Source organism: Nicotiana tabacum, chromosome 20 (assembly GCF_000715075.1).
Source record: "Nicotiana tabacum cultivar K326 chromosome 20, ASM71507v2, whole genome shotgun sequence".
NCBI lineage: Eukaryota > Viridiplantae > Streptophyta > Magnoliopsida > Solanales > Solanaceae > Nicotiana > Nicotiana tabacum.
This window is the reverse complement of record NC_134099.1, coordinates 162,051,676-162,071,257: the sequence shown is the minus strand read 5'-3', so window position 1 is coordinate 162,071,257 and position 19,582 is coordinate 162,051,676. Positions and strand designations below refer to the sequence as shown.

At 41.9% G+C, this 19,582-nt stretch overlaps 1 pseudogene; it reads right to left on the bottom strand.

The window, feature by feature from the left end:
* Positions 1-16,356: 16,356 nt before the first annotated feature.
* LOC107787728 (ubiquitin-ribosomal protein eS31 fusion protein-like) lies at positions 16,357-17,011 on the bottom strand (annotated as a pseudogene).
* Between the last annotated feature and the right edge of the window lie 2,571 nt (positions 17,012-19,582).

Sequence of the window (19,582 nt, the reverse complement as noted above, 5' to 3'; positions counted from 1 at the left end):
AGTCAGGGAAAAATCCTTTAGAAAATATCCAGCTCAGTTTAAAACCTCTTTTAGAAATGATCTTTTCAACGGTTGCGAATATACTTTCAAAAATAATTTGTGACACTATGCACAGAAATCTGCCCCTCGGGCAATATCTTTGTTCCTGGTCAGCCACTCGGGCCCCAACAGTCAATGATCAAATAATACTAGCACAACAGATAAATATCTCAAGAAATATCACAACAACAACAAACAATGAACAAATGCATGAATGCAATGCAATGCATATGATGGTACATTCCAGTACCCACTGCGGCGTGCAGCCCGAGCCATCCATATTTATTTATCGTTGACGACGCTCAATGGGGGTGTGTACAGACTCCGGAGGGGCTGCTACAGCCCAAGCACAATATCTTGGTCAGTCATTGTTACCTGACCGGTCAGCCATTGTTACCTGACCAATTTACATCATACAGTGCCATTGTTACCACCGTTTCAAGTCACATCATACAGTGTCATTGTTACCACTGTTTCAAGTTACATCATACAGTATCATTATTACCACTGTTTCAAGTTACATCACACAGTTTCATTGTTATCACTGTTTCAAATTACATCATACAGTGTCATTGTTACCACTATTTCAAGTTACCTCACACAGTGTCATTGTTATCACTGTTTCAAATTTCTTCTCAGTCCATAAAATAATATAAGCCCCTTGGGCATTTATAAAACAGTAGTCCTCAGCCCGAAATAACACTTAAAATATCATTTGAGTTTTCAAAACTTAGAGATATGGCTGAGTTTACAAAACAATATTCAAAACATTGGTCTGAGACCGTATGATATGCAAATTATGCTAAAACAGTAATATCAATCCCCGAAGGATTCTACAAGTCGGCACAAGACCCCAAATATGGCAATCAGCCCAAATTATGATGATAACAAGTAATCTCAGTTAAATACGCAGTAAAATCAACAACCGGGACGGACAAAGTCACAATCCCCAATGGTGCTCTACCCCACGCTCATATCCGGCGTGCAAGTCACCTCAATACAGCACTATGATGTGCAAATTCGGGGTTTCAAACACTCAGGATATCATTTACAAGTATTACTCACCTCAAGACGGCCAAAAGTCTAGCTCGCTATGCCCTTGCCTCTCGAATTGGCCTCCTCGTGCGATGAATCTGCCCAAAATCACACAAACATCGATGAAGCTCGATTTCTAAAAGGCGGGGTTTTAGCCATACATATATGGGACTTGCCTCTTAATGGTACTACAATGATCCACTACTCTTAGGTAAACTTAAATCCATAATACAATATTCAATAGGGCCAATATTAGTAATAAATTCCATAACTTATGCCATTTAGGCATATTATCAAACATCTTGTAGGCATAGATATTTACACCTCATTACTATAGTATTGGTTCCTCCAACTATTACCATTAACCAACAATTCATCCCACTACTATTCTTTAACAATTTATACTCCTAACATCGCATGTGTGATCAACCATTCACACCCAAACCAATAAAAATTCCATCAAATAAATACCTTTAAATCCCTACCATATTCATATATTTAAATTGGGAATTTATGGCTTCTAACCACCATACTATAAGTTGTAATACTTGATTCATACTCATATTCCCATAATATATCCATATATGTAAGTCTAAGGTGTAGCATTTACCTTTTGGAAGAAATCTTGCAAAACCCTCCTTTGAGTTCTTGAAGGAATTTCTTGAAAATGTAAGGATTTTTAAGATCAATCCATGTTAATATAAGTGTTTGGGAGTAATAATCAACTCAAAGTACTCCAAAAATCTTACCTTGGATCATAGAAATGAAGAGTGGGACGATATCCCCTTGAGAGAGCAAGCCCTTGCTCCAAAAATGGCTTGGGAACTCTCTATTCCCAGTCTTGGGGTATTTAGGGGCCTTTTACTAGCGCGGCCGCACATCTGGGCGCGCTAGTTTGCCCAGTATTCTGTCTTGGGCGCGCATCTGGGCGCGCTAGTGACACATGCCCAGTAGAATGGTCATAACTTTCTGTATACAACTCCTAATTACGAACGGTTTGTTGAGTTGGAAACTAGACTCAAAGGTCTTTAATGTGATAGGTAGATCCTCGCACAACTCCTTATATAACTGGAGATATGGTCATTTAAATTGAGGTCTTGTGCACACTCATTTACAATTTCGTCTATTATGAAATTTCTCAACTTCAAAAGTTCCCATTAGCCATCCGAAATCACCCCGAGGTCCTCGGGATCTCAACCAAAAGTGCAAACCCATCCTAAAACATCATATGAACTGGTTCCAACCATAAAAAACACATCCAACAACACAGAACTCACCAATTCTCAACATATTCAAGCCTAAGAACTTTGAAACTTCTAACTTCCACATCTGATGCCGAAACACGTCAAAACTAGTCCGAATGACCTCAAATTTTGCAGACAAGTCCAAAATGACATAAAGAAGCTACTGAAACTCTCGAAATTCCATTCCGACTTCCGGATCAAAATATCGCCTATCAATCGGAAATCGTCAAAATACTAACTTCGCCAAAATAGGCCAACTCTTTCACCGAGCGTCCAAAATTACTTCCGGTTGCTCTCCTAAGCCTTAAATCATCCCCCGAAACTAACCGAATTATTGAAAATAAATTCCGAGCCCTTTAACTCACAAGTCAATATCCGGTTGATTTTTCCAACTTAAGCCTTCTTAAAAGAGACTAAGTGTCTCATTTCTTAATAAAATCACTCAAATTAAATTCTAACGCACCCAATACTGATAATGAAACATAAGGAAGTAGAAAATAGAAAGAACGGGGTAGTTAATCACGAGACGACGGGTCGGGTCATCACACTTATATATCTCATAAAAAGAATTCATGCTAGAATATTATTATTAATTAACATCTCATGAACTAATAACAATTAAAAAATAACTATAGAATCATGTAACCTATTATAGATTCTCATCGTATCTAATACAAAATTTCAAATTCAAGTTATGAACTATCTCAATAGTTATATGAATATATATTTTATCCACAATAAAATAATATCAACATTCAAACGATTTGACTATTGCACAAGACTCATGTATTATGGTTTGAACTCTTCAAATATAATATTAAAATATTTCGTAAATAAATTTTAGACACAATAAACTACGACTCTGATACCACTGAAGGATTGCGTATAGGTATTCGCAACATGCAGCAGAAGACAATAACAATCCTAGGCAGATCTTTTTGTGTTTAAAATTTATTTACATGTCAATAGATCAGATCTAAGATGTCCTGGTGAAGAGGGTCTCGTTTCAAAATTTCTTCGATAGTGCGAAGACTCTATGCGTATCCACACCGAGACTGATCCTTGCTATCAACTCTTTGATCAATGAAATACGCGAACAAATTGAACGAAATATTGTGTTGAAATTTTTCACAAAAATTTCAACTCAATGTTAGAAGAACAAGAAACACTTTTCTTGTAATTATATTTTTTTTCTTGGTTTTGTATTGCACTCTCACTTTCATAAAGTGATTTTTCTTCTCAAGAATTATTGTGACTAGGAATAGGTTTTCTCTCCCAGAAAAATTCTTTTCTCTCTAACTTCTGCGACAGCCTAATACCCTTTTTATATCATCAATAGGAACGTTTTCCTATTAGGTTAAGTAATGGTTAAGGTATTGATTTTCTTTTTGGAGTAAAAGTTTAATTTTACCGTTCTTGAAAATCAAACTCATTCCAAAGGAGAATCGCCGACGTCCTGGACTAACGTTAATTGGATCTAACAAATTAGGCACCATTAATATTTATATAAATATCTTATATAAACAAATATTAATTACATGCACTAAATATATATCACATATATAATTTCAAGAGATATAATTTAATTTTCCATTTCAAATAGAAAACTTCAATTTATTCACAATATTAATTATAACCTCTGTGCTAGCAAAGAATATAATAATATTTCATTTGGACTAATAACTTAAATTCTTTAATTTAATTATCAAATAATAAGTTAATTATTCCTTTAGCAAAGATCAGAACACTCGTTAGTGTGCGACCCCATAGGTTCAATACTAAGCCGGAAGTAAATTGACCACATCAATATACTAATCAAGGTTGGCGTCTAGCAACACTCCTTAACGACCGGATAGCATGAAGTATACAATTTACTCTCAAGAACCAGTAGAAGAATAATCTAGTAATTACTTCTGTCCTTGTAGCTCTGGATCACCCTAGGATATGGTTCAACTGTCAAATCCAAATAGGCGACCTACTATGTGTTCATGTCAAGTATAATTGATCATTGAACAACCTAAGAAACTCTTTTCTTGTTTCATTCAATTGCCCTGGCCAAGGTCTTAGTTTGGTCGTTTATAATTTATGACAACATGGAGCTTAAACACATTACCAGGAGCTGACAGATTCCATCTTGATCAATCACTAATTCTATAAGTATTTAATCGTACCCAATATCCTTTCAACTATCGTCCTAGGGCCATAGGTGTCTAGTATTAAAGCACAATAAATAACTTGTCAATTACTATGACGATCTCATGTCAAAGAAAATTCTTACATCACATTCTTCAAGAGAATATCCTATTGACAGTTTATGGTAATTCTAACCATTAGGAATTATCTAATGAGTCGGTTCAATGATCATATCTCTATATGCATCATTTATCTATGTAATTTAGTTAATGGGATCAACTAATCTTTATCCCATAAAGACAATCACATAAATATTGATCTAACTGGATTACTAATGTCCACATTAATAATCCTAAGATCAAGAACAAATTTAGATTAAATTATAAGAAATTTTACTCTCATTATCATGATCTCCATCACAATGTCAAGTCTCAAAATTTAATCAAGGACCTTGTAAAATTAATCAAGCAATTAATAACAATGATAAAAGAATATCAAATACCATATATATTTTATATCAAATAACGTTCACAAAATATGTTCAAATCATCAAATATGATATTGGATCTAGGGCATATTGTGACGACCCAAGGGGTCATCACCGTAATTCTTCCTTGTTCCGCGCTTCCGAGGCCTTGAAAACCTCGCTTTTAGTTGCCTCGATTGGCGTGCGCAGTTCGGGTGCGTAGACGGAAAGTTTTTATGTTAGAATATGTGAATTATGTGAAACATTTAATGAATTTTGGTATTAATATGCATAATGTTGACTTCGGTCAACATTTTGGGTAAACGGACCCGAACCTGTGATTCGACGGTCCCGGAGCGTCCGTAGAAAAATATGGGACTTGGGCGTGTGACCGGAATTAAATTCCGAGGTCCCAAGCCCGAGAAATGAATTTTTGGTGTGAAATTGTTTTCTGAAATTAATTAAGGAAAATGAAGAAGAAAATTGATTAGAAAATTGTGGTATCGGGCTCGTATTTTGGTTCCGACGCCCGGTACGAGTCTTAAATATGTTTAAGCACTATCTGTAAAGTTTGGCTAAAAACGGACATCATATGACGTGTTTCGGACTAAAAATGGAGAGTTTGAGTTATGAAAGTTGAAGAAAGAAAATCATGTGTTTGAGGCTTGATCCTATGTATATGATGTTATTTTGGCGATTTGATCGCACGAGTAAGTCCGTAAGATGTTTTTAAGGTTGTATGCATGTTTGGTTTGGAGCCCCGAGGGCTCGGGTGAGTTTTGAATGGGGCCCGGGAGGTCTTGGACTTAGAAAAAAGAAAATATTCAGGTTCAGATGTTGCAGGCCCAGCGCGGCTGCGGCCATTTCCGCACGGTCCGCGCTGGCAGCCACACGGCCGCGGTGCTTTTCTGTGCGGTCCGCGTGGTGGGGGTTCAGAGGGTCGACCAGCGCGGCCGCGCACCAAATCAGTGCGGTCCGCGCTGGGTGGGTTCAGAGAGAGCCCACTTCTTCCCTCCCTCGGCGCGGCCGCGGTACATTTCCGCGCGGTCCGCGCTGGCAGCCACGCGACCGCGGTGCATTTCTGCGCGGTCCGCGCCAGCCACCAGCATATATATAAATTTGGGATTTTCAGTCATTTTTTCCACTTTTCAAAAACCCAAAACCTAAGAGGCGATTTTCCAAACAACTTTTCTTCTTCAAAACGATTGGTAAGTGATTTCTAACTCATTTTCTTCACTTCTTAACATCTTTTAACATGATTTCAACTTCAAAACAAAGATTTTCATGGGGGAAATTGGGTGTTTTGGGTAGAACCTAGGTTTTCTACAAATTGAGGAGTTGGACCTCAATTTGGGGTCCGATTTCAAAACAAAGCATATACTTGGATTCGTGGGAGAATGGGTAACCGGGTTTTGGTCCAAACCTCGAGTTTCGACCACGTGGGTCCGGGGGTATTTTTGACTTTTTTGGGAAAAACCTTGAAAAAAATCTATTTTCATGCATTGGGGATGATTCATTTAGTAATTATTAATGTGATTAAGTAACTTATGACTAGATTCGAGCGGATTGGTGGTGGAATCAAGAGGTAAAGCTGTACTAGAAGCGTGAGTTGAGTTTGGAGCATTCGAGGTAAGTGTTTGTTCTAACTTTGGCTTGAGAGAATAGGATTAGGATGATATTTGCTACTTGCTAACATGGAGTACGGTGTATAGGCATGGTGACGGTTATCTATGCACCGGAGTCTAACATAATATTTTCGGTGTATAGGCATGGTGACGGTGGAGTACGGTGTATAGGCATGGTGACGGTGTATAGACTGATATATATACTCTCCCCTGTTGGGATATTTTCGGGCTGTTAGCTGTACCCTTGTCGGGTTAAAGGTATTGAGTTGTTATTCTCCCCTGAAGGGGTCTACTATATGAAGTCAGATATTATGAACTATAATTGGGATCATGTGGCACGCCGTCCACTTATATATGATATTATGGGATCGTGTGGAACGCCGTCCACTTATATATGACATTATGGGATCGTGTGGCACGCCGTCCACTTATATATGATATTATGGGATCGTGTGGCACGCCGTCCACTTATATATGACATTATGGGATCGTGTGGCATGCCGTCCACTTATATATGATATTATGGGATCGTGTGGCACGCCGTCCACTTATATATGACATTATGGGATCGTGTGGCACGCCGTCCACTTATATATGATATTATGGGATCGTGTGGCACGCCGTCCACTTATATATGATATTATGGGATCGTGTGGCATGCCATCCACTTATATATAATATTATGGGATCGTGTGGCACGCCGTCCACTATATGTATATATATCATGGAAACCGGAGTTTCTTCTATTTATTTTCGATATTTCATTTTTATCTGTTACTCCCCGATAGCATGTCCCCTCCCAGCTTTACTTTGTATTATCTTGTTATTGTTTTCTTGCACTTGTTGTATATATATCTGTACAGGTTAATTGTGGTAGGTACTGTCTAGCCTCGTCACTACTTCGCCAGGGTTAGGCCAGGCACTTACCAGCACATGGGGTCGATTGTGCTGATGCTACACTCTGTGCATTTTTGGTGCACAGATCAGGGAGCAGCTTACGGACCGCAGCAGTAGGACTTGTGGGAGCTATCTTCAGTCCAGGGACTCTCGAGGTAGCCTAGCTAGCGTTCGCCGGCCGAAGTCCCTCTCCATGTTTTTCGTTTGTTCATCTTGTATCAGACAAACATGATGTATTTCCTTTCAGACATTGTTTGTAGTATTCTGTAGTAGTCCGTGAGCTAGTGACACCAGACCTTGGGTACTGGTGTGCATTAAACTTCTGCACTTTTGGTTTTCAGTCGCTTTAGATTTAAAGTCTTCCGCTTAGATTTTGTCTCGTTTATTTATTGTTTGAAAGAAAGCAGGAAAGGTGTTTTACATATTTGGCTTGCCTAGCTCCGATAGTAGGCGCCATCACGACACCCGATGGTGGGAAATCCGGGTCGTGACATAATTGTATACTTTATGTAAGATAGGTCTCACAACTCACGGACAAGCTCTGTAGAGTCTGAGGGATCGGTACGGAGACGTCTGTATTTATCCCGCAGAGGCTACTGAGTTAGGAAAACTTTACCTTGTTCATTCTTGTCGTGCGATTCTGTTTCTCAAGTACTGATTGTCTTTCCACTCTGTTCTTTCGCAGATGGCGAGGACACGTGCTTCCTCTTCTACCGCGCAACAACCTGAGCCCCCAGCAGCAGCCCCTAATAGGGGCAGAGGGCGAGGCCGATGCCGTGCCAGAGGCCGAGGCCGGGGCAGAGCTCAGCCCCGAGCAGCATTTCCAGCGACGGAGCCTCAGGTCGATTTTGAGGAGGAGGTTCCGGCCCCAGCTGTTCCAGTGGGCCTAGCTCAGGTCCCAGAGGGTTTATAGCCACTCCAGTGCTCCAGGACGCTTTGGTCCGACTGGTAGGCTTTATGGAGGGCATTTCTAGAGCGGGTTTGCTTCTCGTAGCTCCAGCCACATCTCAGACTGGGGGAGGAATTCAGACTCCCGATACTCGTACTCCAGAGCCGGTAGCTCCTCAGGCTCAGGTTCCAGCAGTTCAGCCAGCCGTGGCAGTTCAGCTAGCTGTGGCAGCCCAGCCAGGTATTGCGGCTCAGTCCAGCGATGGTGCGGCTATGTCCGCGGATGCTTTGTGGAGGCTTGATCGTTTCACCAAGCTCTTCACAACCACATATAGTGGCACACCCTCAGAGGATGCTCAGGATTTCATATTCAGCTGTCATGAGGTTCTACGGACTATGGGCATTGTAGAGACCAATGGGGTCGACTTTGCCACTTTTCGCCTGGCAGGATCCGCCAAGACTTGGTGGAGGGATTTCTGTTTAGCCAGGCCAGCAGGGTCGCCATCATTGACCTGGGATCAGTTTTCAGAGTTATTTCTGGGGAAGTTTCTTCCAGTTACTCAGCGAGATGCTCTTCGCAGGCAGTTTGAGCGTCTCCAGCAGGGTCCTATGACGGTCACCCAGTATGAGACCCGATTCATTGACCTTGCTCGTCATGCCATTGTGATACTCCCCAACAATAGAGAGAGGGTGCGGAGGTTTATTGATGGGTTGGCCCATCCGATCCGTATTCAGATGGCCATAAGTGCCGGTAGTGAGATTTCATTTCAGGAGGGAGCAGATGGTGCCCGCCGGATAGAGATGGCACTTGCTCAGGGAGGTGGTCATGGGTCTAATAAGAGGCTCCGTCATTCTGGTAGATTCAGTGGTACCTCGTCTGGAGGTAGGGATTCTTATGGTAGAGGCCATCCTTCGAGGCCCTTTCAATCAGCTCTCCAGGCTTCTCATGGTACACCAGGTGGTCGTGGTTCTCATCCGCAGTATTCTGACCAGCAGCTCTTTAGTTCACCATCAGCACTTATCAGTGCACCACCACTTCGTTATTCTCAGCAGCCGAGGGCTTGTTATACTTGCGGTGATGTGAGTCACATTGCCAGATATTGCCCTCGAGCCTCTAGCAGCTCGCAGCAACAGGGTTCTCGCCCGATGATCCAGGCACCAGTTGCCCCACCGCCTGCCCAGCCGACTAGAGGCGGGGGTAGAGGACATAGAGGTGAAGGTAGAGGTCTTAGAGGTGGAGCTCAGACCGCTAGAGGTAGGGGTCAGCCAGCAGCAGATCGTCCTAGGGATATGATTCAGGGAGGTGGGTCCCAGCCCCGTTGTTATGCTTTGCCAGCCAGGCCAGAGGCTGAGTCATCAGATGCTGTGATTACAGGTACCATTCTGGTCGGTGATAGGGATGCTTCTGTGCTATTTGATCCCGGATCTACGTATTCATATGTGTCGTCCTATTTTGCACCCTATTTGGTTATGCCTAGTGACTCGTTGAGTATTCCTATTTATGTGTCAACACCGGTGGGTGACTCTATTGTGGTCGACCAAGTTCATCGTTCTTGTATCGTAGTGTTTGGGGGTCTTGAGACCCGTGTTGATTTGTTGCTTTTGGACATGGTCGACTTCGATGTTATATTGGGGATGGATTGGTTATCCCCGTACCATGCTATCTTGGATTGCCATGCCAAGACCGTAACCTTAGCCTTACCGGATTTACCCCGTTTAGAGTGGAGGGGGACTTCTGGTCATTGTAACCGCAGTGTTATCTCGTATGTGAAAGCTCGGCGTATGGTCGAGAAGGGATGTTTGGCCTACTTGGCGTATGTTCGCGATTCTAGCGCGGAGGCCCCTTCTATTGATTCTGTGCCCGTTTTTCGGGAGTTTCCTGAGGTTTTCCCTTCAGACTTGCCGGGTATGCCGCCCGACAGGGATATCGACTTTTGTATTGATTTGGCCCCGGGCACTCAGCCCATTTCTATCCCGCCATATCGTATGGCCCCGCCGGAGTTGAAAGAGTTAAAGGAACAGCTGCAGGATTTGCTTGAGAAAGGTTTCATTAGACCCAGTGTTTCGCCTTGGGGTGCGCCGGTGTTGTTTGTTAAGAAAAAGGATGGTTCAATGAGAATGTGCATCGATTATCGGCAATTGAACAAGGTTACAATTAAGAATAAGTACCCACTGTCGAGGATCGACGATTTATTCGACCAGCTTCAGGGTGCGAGGGTATTTTCAAAGATAGATTTGAGATCTGGCTACCACCAGCTGAGGATTAGGGCATCTGATGTCCCTAAGACAGCATTTCGCACTTGGTATAGGCACTATGAGTTTTTGGTCATGTCATTTGGATTGACTAATGCCCCGGCAGCGTTCATGGAGTTGATGAATCGAGTGTTTAGACCTTATTTGGACTTGTTCGTAATAGTCTTCATTGACGATATTCTTATATACTCCCGCAGTCAGGAGGAGCATGAACAGCACCTCAGAGTGGTCCTTCAGACCCTAAAGGATAGTCAGTTGTATGCTAAGTTCTCAAAGTGCGAGTTTTGGTTGAGTTCGGTCGCATTCCTGGGTCATGTCGTATCAGCAGCAGGTATTCAGGTAGACCTGAAGAAGATAGAGGCAGTCAAGAACTGGCCTCGACCAGCTTCAGCTACGGATATTCGGAGTTTCCTGGGGTTAGCAGGTTACTACCGTCGGTTCGTGGAGGGGTTTTCATCCATTGCAGCCCCTATGACCAGATTGACCCAGAAGGGTGTCCAGTTCAGGTGGTCGGACGAGTGTGAGGCGAGCTTTCAGAAGCTCAAGACGGCTCTGACTACGGCACCAGTATTGGTTTTGCCCACAGGTTCAGGGCCATATACGGTCTATTGTGATGCGTCTCGTATTGGGCTTGGTGCAGTGTTGATGCAGGAAGGCAAAGTCATTACTTATGCTTCGAGGCAGTTGAAGATCCACGAGAAGAATTATCCGGTTCATGATCTCGAGTTGGCAGCCATTGTTCATACCTTCAAGATCTGGAGGCATTACTTATATGGTGTGACGTGTGAGGTTTACACTGATCACAAGAGTCTTCAGTATATGTTCAAGCAGAAAGAGTTGAATTTGAGGCAGAGGAGGTGGTTAGAGTTGCTAAAGGATTATGATGTTACTATCTTATACCACCCGGGGAAGGCCAATGTGGTGGCCGATGCATTGAGCAGGAAGTCCGCCAGCATGGGTAGTCTTGCTTATATTCCAGTCAGCCAGAGATCGCTTGCTTTGGATGTTCAGGCCTTGGCCAATCGTCTTGTGAGGTTGGATATTTCTGAGCCTAGCAGAGTGTTAGCTTGCACGGTTGCTCGTTCCTCACTATTAGAGCGTATCCGCGAGCGGCAGTTTGAGGATCCCCATTTGTGTGTCTTGAGAGACACGGTGCAGCGTGGAGGTGCCAAGAAAGTAACCTTAGATGATGATGGTGTATTGAGATTGCAGGGGCTAGTTTGTGTGCCCAATGTTGATGGGATTCGAGAGTTGATCTTAGCGGAGGCCCACAGTTCTCGGTATTCTATTCACCCGGGCGCCACGAAGATGTATCAGGATCTGAGGCAGCACTATTGGTGGCGTAAGATGAAGAAAGACATCATTGCGCACGTGGCTCGGTGTTTGAATTGTCAGCAGGTTAAGTACGAGCATCAAAGACCCGGTGGTCTATTTCAGAGGATTGCACTCCCCGAGTGGAAGTGGGAGAGGATTACGATGGATTTCATTACTGGACTCCCGATGACTCGGAAAAGGTTTGATGCAGTTTGGGTCATTGTTGATAGGCTGACAAAGTCAGCGCATTTTGTTCCTGTTGCAGCCACCTATTTGTCCGAAAGGTTAGCCGAGATTTATATCAGGGAGATTGTTTGCCTTCATGGGGTGCCGCTATCTATCATTTCGGATCGGGGTACGCAGTTTACCTCGCATTTCTGGAGAGCGGTTCAGCAAGAGTTGGGCACCCAGGTTGAGTTGAGTACAACATTTCATCCCCAGACGGACGGTCAGTCCAAGAGGACTATTCAGATTCTTGAGGACATGCTCCGAGCCTGTGTCATTGATTTTGGAGGCTCGTGGGACCAGTTTTTGCCTTTAGCAGAGTTCGCCTACAACAACAGCTACCAGTCCAGCATTCAGATGGCTCCGTATGAGGCATTGTATGGTAGGCAATGTCGGTCTCCAATTGGATGGTTTGAGCCGGAAGAGGCTCGTTTATTGGGTACGGATCTGGTTTAGGAGGCCTTGGACAAGGTCAGGATTATTCAGGATAGACTTCGTACAGCTCAGTCCAGACAGAAGAGTTATGCAGACCGCAAGGTCAGAGATGTTGCTTTCATGGTCGGTGAGCGGGTATTGCTCCGTGTAACGCCTATGAAGGGAGTGATGAGATTTGGGAAGAAGGGCAAGCTCAGCCCTAGGTTCATCCGGCCCATTTGAGATTCTTGATCGTGTGGGAGAGGTGGCTTATAGACTTGCCTTGCCACCTAGCTTGTCAGCTGTGCATCCCGTGTTTCATGTATCTATGCTCCGGAAGTATCGCGGAGATCCATCGCACGTGTTGGATTTCAGCATTGTCCAATTGGACAAGGATCTGTCATATGAGGAGGAGCCGGTAGCTATTCTAGACCGGCAGGTTCGACAGTTGAGGTCGAAGAGTTTTCCTTCGGTGCGTGTTCAGTGGAGAGGTCAGCCTCCTGAGGCATCGACCTGGAAGTCCGAGTCCGATATGTGGAGCCGTTATCCTCATTTATTTCCCGACTCAGGTACTTCTTTCTTTTGTCCGTTCGAGGACGAACGGTTGTTTTAGAGGTGGAGAATGTGACGACCCAAGGGGTCATCACCGTAATTCTTCCTTGTTCCGTGCTCCCGAGGCCTTGAAAACCTCGCTTTTAGTTGCCTCGATTGGCGTGCATAGTTCGGACGCGTAGTCGGAAAGTTTTTATGTTAGAATATGTGAATTATGTGAAACATTTAATGAATTTTGGTATTAATATGCATAATGTTGACTTCGGTCAACATTTTGGGTAAACGGACCCGAACCTGTGATTCGACGGTCCCGGAGCGTCCGTAGAAAAATATGGGACTTGGGCGTGTGACCGGAATTAAATTCCGAGGTCCCAAGCCCGAGAAATGAATTTTTGGTGTGAAATTGTTTTCTGAAATTAATTAAGGAAAATGAAGAAGAAAATTGATTAGAAAATTGTGGTATCGGGCTCGTATTTTGGTTCCGACGCCCGGTACGAGTCTTAAATATGTTTAAGCACTATCTGTAAAGTTTGGCTAAAAACGGACATCATATGACGTGTTTCGGACTAAAAATGGAGAGTTTGAGTTATGAAAGTTGAAGAAAGAAAATCATGTGTTTGAGGCTTGATCCTATGTATATGATGTTATTTTGGCGATTTGATCGCACGAGTAAGTCCGTAAGATGTTTTTAAGGTTGTATGCATGTTTGGTTTGGAGCCCCGAGGGCTCGGGTGAGTTTTGAATGGGGCCCGGGAGGTCTTGGACTTAGAAAAAAGAAAATATTCAGGTTCAGATGTTGCAGGCCCAGCGCGGCTGCGGCCATTTCCGCACGGTCCGCGCTGGCAGCCACACGGCCGCGGTGCTTTTCTGTGCGGTCCGCGTGGTGGGGGTTCAGAGGGTCGACCAGCGCGGCCGCGCACCAAATCAGTGCGGTCCGCGCTGGGTGGGTTCAGAGAGAGCCTACTTCTTCCCTCCCTCGGCGCGGCCGCGGTACATTTCCGCGCGGTCCGCGCTGGCAGCCACGCGGCCGCGGTGCATTTCTGTGCGGTCCGCGCCAGCCCCCAGCATATATATAAATTCGGGATTTTCAGTCATTTTTTCCACTTTTCAAAAACCCAAAACCTAAGAGGCGATTTTCCAAACAACTTTTCTTCTTCAAAACGATTGGTAAGTGATTTCTAACTCATTTTCTTCACTTCTTAACATCTTTTAACATGATTTCAACTTCAAAACAAAGATTTTCATGGGGGAAATTGGGTGTTTTGGGTAGAACCTAGGTTTTCTACAAATTGAGGAGTTGGACCTCAATTTGGGGTCCGATTTCAAAACAAAGCATATATTTGGATTCGTGGGAGAATGGGTAACCGGGTTTTGGTCCGAACCTCGAGTTTCGACCACGTGGGTCCGGGGGTATTTTTGACCTTTTTGGGAAAAACCTTGAAAAAAATCTATTTTCATGCATTGGGGATGATTCATTTAGTAATTATTAATGTGATTAAGTAACTTATGACTAGATTCGAGCGGATTGGTGGTGAAATCAAGAGTTAAAGCTGTACTAGAAACGTGAGTTGAGTTTGGAGCATTCGAGGTAAGTGTTTGTTCTAACTTTGGCTTGAGGGAATAGGATTAGGATGATATTTGCTACTTGCTAACGTGGAGTACGGTGTATAGGCATGGTGACGGTTATCTATGCACCGGAGTCTAGCATGACCGTGAGTCTTGATTGCTTTTAATTCGAATAATGTGACACAAGCTCCTTGTTTATTTGATGAGTTTCATATAATGTGAACGGTTGAGGTAAAATTGTGATTGGTGTACTTTTGGAGCGTTAGCTTGAACATGAATGTTTTAGTTGAGGAAGAATGGATTTAAGAAGGAGAATGTGTTGTGAATACTCCCTTGCCGGGATGTGTAGACTGATATATATACTCTCCCCTGTCGGGATATTTTCGGGCTGTTAGCTGTACCCTTGTCGGGTTAAAGGTATTGAGTTGTTATTCTCCCCTGAAGGGGTCTACTATATGAAGTCAGATATTATGAACTATAATTGGGATCATGTGGCACGCCGTCCACTTATATATGATATTATGGGATCGTGTGGAACGCCGTCCACCTATATATGACATTATGGGATCGTGTGGCACGCCGTCCACTTATATATGATATTATGGGATCGTGTGGCACGCCGTCCACTTATATATGACATTATGGGATCGTGTGGCACGCCGTCCACTTATATATGATATTATGGGATCGTGTGGCACGCCGTCCACTTATATATGATATTATGGGATCGTGTGGCACGCCGTCCACTATATGTATATATATCATGGAAACCGGAGTTTCTTCTATTTATTTCCGATATTTCATTTTTATCTGTTACTCCCCGATAGCATGTCCCCTCCCAGCTTTACTTTGTATTATCTTGTTATTGTTTTCTTGCACTTGTTGTATATATATCTGTACAGGTTAATTGTGGTAAGTACTGTCTAGCCTTGTCACTACTTCGCCGGGGTTAGGCTAGGCACTTATCAGCACATGGGGTCGGTTGTGCTGATGCTATACTCTGTGCATTTTTGGTGCACAGATCAGGGAGCAGCTTACGGACCGCAGCAGTAGGACTTCTGGGAGCTATCTTCAGTCCAGGGACTCTCGAGGTAGCCTAGCTGGCGTTCGCCGGCCGAAGTCCCTCTCCATGTTTTTCGTTTGTCCATCTTGTATTAGACAAACATGATGTATTTCCTTTCAGACATTGTTTGTAGTATTCTGTAGTAGTCCATGAGCTAGTGACACCAGACCTTGGGTACTGGTGTGTATTAAACTTCCGCACTTTTGGTTTTCAGTCGCTTTAGATTTAAAGTCTTCCGCTTAGATTTTGTCTCGTTTATTTATTGTTTGAAAGAAAGCAGGAAAGGTGTTTTACATATTTGGCTTGCCTAGCTCCGATAGTAGGCGCTATCACGACACCCGATGGTGGGAAATCCGGGTCGTGACACATATCTACTATATCCCTAAGTTTTATTCTCCTGTTACACAACTGATATATTTGTGATAAAGTAATAAATTTCATTAAAAGAAGGGCCAAAAAAACAAAAAAACAAAAAAAACAAGCCAGATTATACCAAAAAAGTAGAAAACCCTTACAAAATGATATGAATTGATAAATATTAAAAGCAAAACAGCTCAAACGATGAAAAACAACATGGTTAGCCATCCAAGCAAAATCATCACAGAAGCACAAAATGATCGCAAAAACAAAAGGGAAAACATATTTTAGCTGACAAAAATCCTTAATTTCATAAGCTGCAAACATAATCCCATAATTCAAATTCATTACATCTTCTCACAAACAAGACATTAGGAGAGTATAGGGCAAGAAATGCGGGGAAAAACTAGTGCTAAAGTAACAAGCAAAGTAACACTCATCTAATCACCACCAGCCTTCTGGTAAACATAGGTAAGCCCACATTTACCACAATAGTGCCTGTCAAAGTGGTTAGCCATGAAAGTCCCGGCACCACACTCAGCATTGGGACACTCCTTGCGGAGCCTCTGAACCTTACCAGAATCATCAACCTTGTAAAACTGGAGGACAGCGAGCTTAACCTTCTTCTTCTTGTGCTTAATCTTCTTTGGCTTAGTGTAAGTCTTCTTCTTACGCTTCTTTGCACCACCACGGAGGCGAAGGACAAGATGGAGGGTGGACTCCTTCTGGATGCTGTAGTCAGCTAGTGTTCGGCCATCCTCAAGCTGCTTACCTGCGAAAATCAACCGCTGGTGGTCCGGTGGAATGCCCTCCTTGTCCTGAATCTTAGCCTTAACATTGTCAATGGTGTCCTATGACTCTACCTCTAAGGTAATAGTCTTCCCCGTCAGGGTCTTCACGAATATCTGCATCTTTCCCAACTATGTGCACCAACTGAACAATTCAACAAACAAAACTGGAATCAACCATATAAATCAAGTGTACCCGTTACTTGATTACGCTCCATTAGGATCAAATGAAGAACAAATATTTCACCAATCAATGAATCAGGCCAAGTATTCCAATTCGGGACCGGATTAAACGAAGAACATATTTTAAGAATTATAAGAAACAATGATATGTGAAAATGGGGCCAGCTATATGAATTCTCCGTGACTATTCAGTTTCATTTGAGCCAAATCAATGGGTATATGTTATCCATTATTCTCTATTATGGCCAAAATCAAACAAAGAACAAAAATTTAACCAACCAATGAACTAAGCCTCTATTTCTATTCGGGCCAGATTAAACAAAGAACATATGTAACTTGTAAAAGTTACAAGAAACAATGATATGTGAAAATGGGGTCAGCTATATGAATTCTCTGACTATTCAGTTCAGTGGCGGACCCAAGTGGTGGTTAGCGGGTTCAACGGAAACCGCTTCACCAAAAAATAATACTGTGTATATGTATAAATTAGGATTAAAGCTGTGTAAATTTTGTATATTTATTTTGTATAAAGCTATGTATAACTGTCTCCAGATTGTAGTTTAAATGTGGTATAACTGTAGTCATGTTATTCATTTGTAGAGAATTTGTAGTTAAAATGTAGTTTAACGTAGTTTAAATGTAAATAAATTGTATTTTTCTTAATACTTTGTAGATAAATTGTGGATAATTTATTTATATGATTCCTGTATTTATTTCATCTTTAGGTTATGTACCTTAATTTCAAATGACAGTTATATACAGAAATTACTTGGCACTTGAATGTATTTTATAAAAATAACTTGAAGATTAAAGGGAAATTGTAAGATGAAGTTGTTGCTGTAAAAATGTAATCAGAGTACTCGAGTATAAGATAATCAAGATAAAGTGCTGTAGAAAACCAAAACGACATATTTCCTACATTGTTTTCTAATTCAACTACAAAATTACACCGACTAAACTAGGAACACAATAGTCTATTTCTTCTTTCGCTGCACTCTAGTCCTCTCTTTTTTTGCAGGAGCACCCTTCCTCCTTGCTAGCCTTCATGTAACCTCACTCTCACTGATTGACGCATCTTCTTGCTTCTTTGTAGCATAGTCCCACAGTAGAGCTCCATAGCGTCTACGGTATTGGTCAATATCAGAAAGATCTTCTTTTGGGATTGTCAAATCTCCAAGGCTAACATACTCCATAAAAGCAGCCACAAATACACCACAATCGCTGCATAAGATCAGATTTTCTCATTATGTAATAGTTAATTAAAATAAAATAATTAAACATATAGAAAGGGAGAATGGTTTTTTACAGTGAGCTTTCCTTTTGTTGTGGAATCTCAGCAACCATCTATTGTATGTCGAGAGGGTCTGTAACTGGTTTCTCAATGTAGGCCTTTGTGGTCTTGAAGTCAATGTCTTTACGTTTCCTATAGAAACTAGTGCATGACAAATACAGAGGGATAATGATTGAAAACTTATTAACCAATGTCTCAACAGTATTATGACGGTTTGAAGACACCATGGAATCATAAAGTTAAAGTTCTCTGTCCGATATGTCAAAAACAAGCAACAACCAATGGAAATTCTCTACAAGGTTCACAGGCATGAGGACATAGTCAACTAGATCCCAGGCAACATTAGCAAGAATTCTGTACCCAAGAATATATTCTGCAACATCATCATCGGGTTTAACAACCGAATACTTTTGTTCCGGCGGAGAACTTATGAACTTGACATAGATTCTTTCAATCTTGGTCTTGAACAAGCAATCGGTTGTTGTGAACCTAGTGTTGTTGTTGGGGCCATATTTGCCTCTTTTTCTCAGATAATACATAATAACATCAATGTGCTGCCAAAATAAAATAAAATCTACTATAAGCTCCAGTGTAACAACAACTATCTACATACCAGCTACATCTTAAACTACAATTTGTACTTATGAAAAAATCTAATAGATTGCTACACTTTAGCTACTATACATAGGAACAAATGCAACATAGCACCTAACATAAGGTCTCAATAATCAACAAATTCAACCTACAGTTAATATTATAAGTCACCATAACCTGCTCTACAATATTACTACAAGGTAACTACAGTTATGGTACACAGAGATTCCAATTCAGTCAAAACTACCAAAATTCCAGTTTCTACATACAATCATCATCACATATGATACATAAGGTCCATAAAAAGCACAATTACATAGCTGAAGACAAAACATAGTAACCTATATATGCTGTCTACAATATAACTATAATAACACATCACAACTGAAGACAAAACTACAATTACACTACACAACTGAAGATAAAAAAGATATTGTGAATGATTCTGTTCTTTATACTTACTGTGTTATTGATGACTTGTCCTGGGTGAGCAAGGGAATAAAACCAGTCCTTCTTATCCACCATTTCACAACCAAACTCCAACAAAGGCTTGATTTGGTTATCCTTTTTGGAAAAGTATTCTTTCCTCCTGTAATAACAAAAAAATATCAAATACAAAAAAATGACAGAATGAATTACAAATTTAAAGTATAAA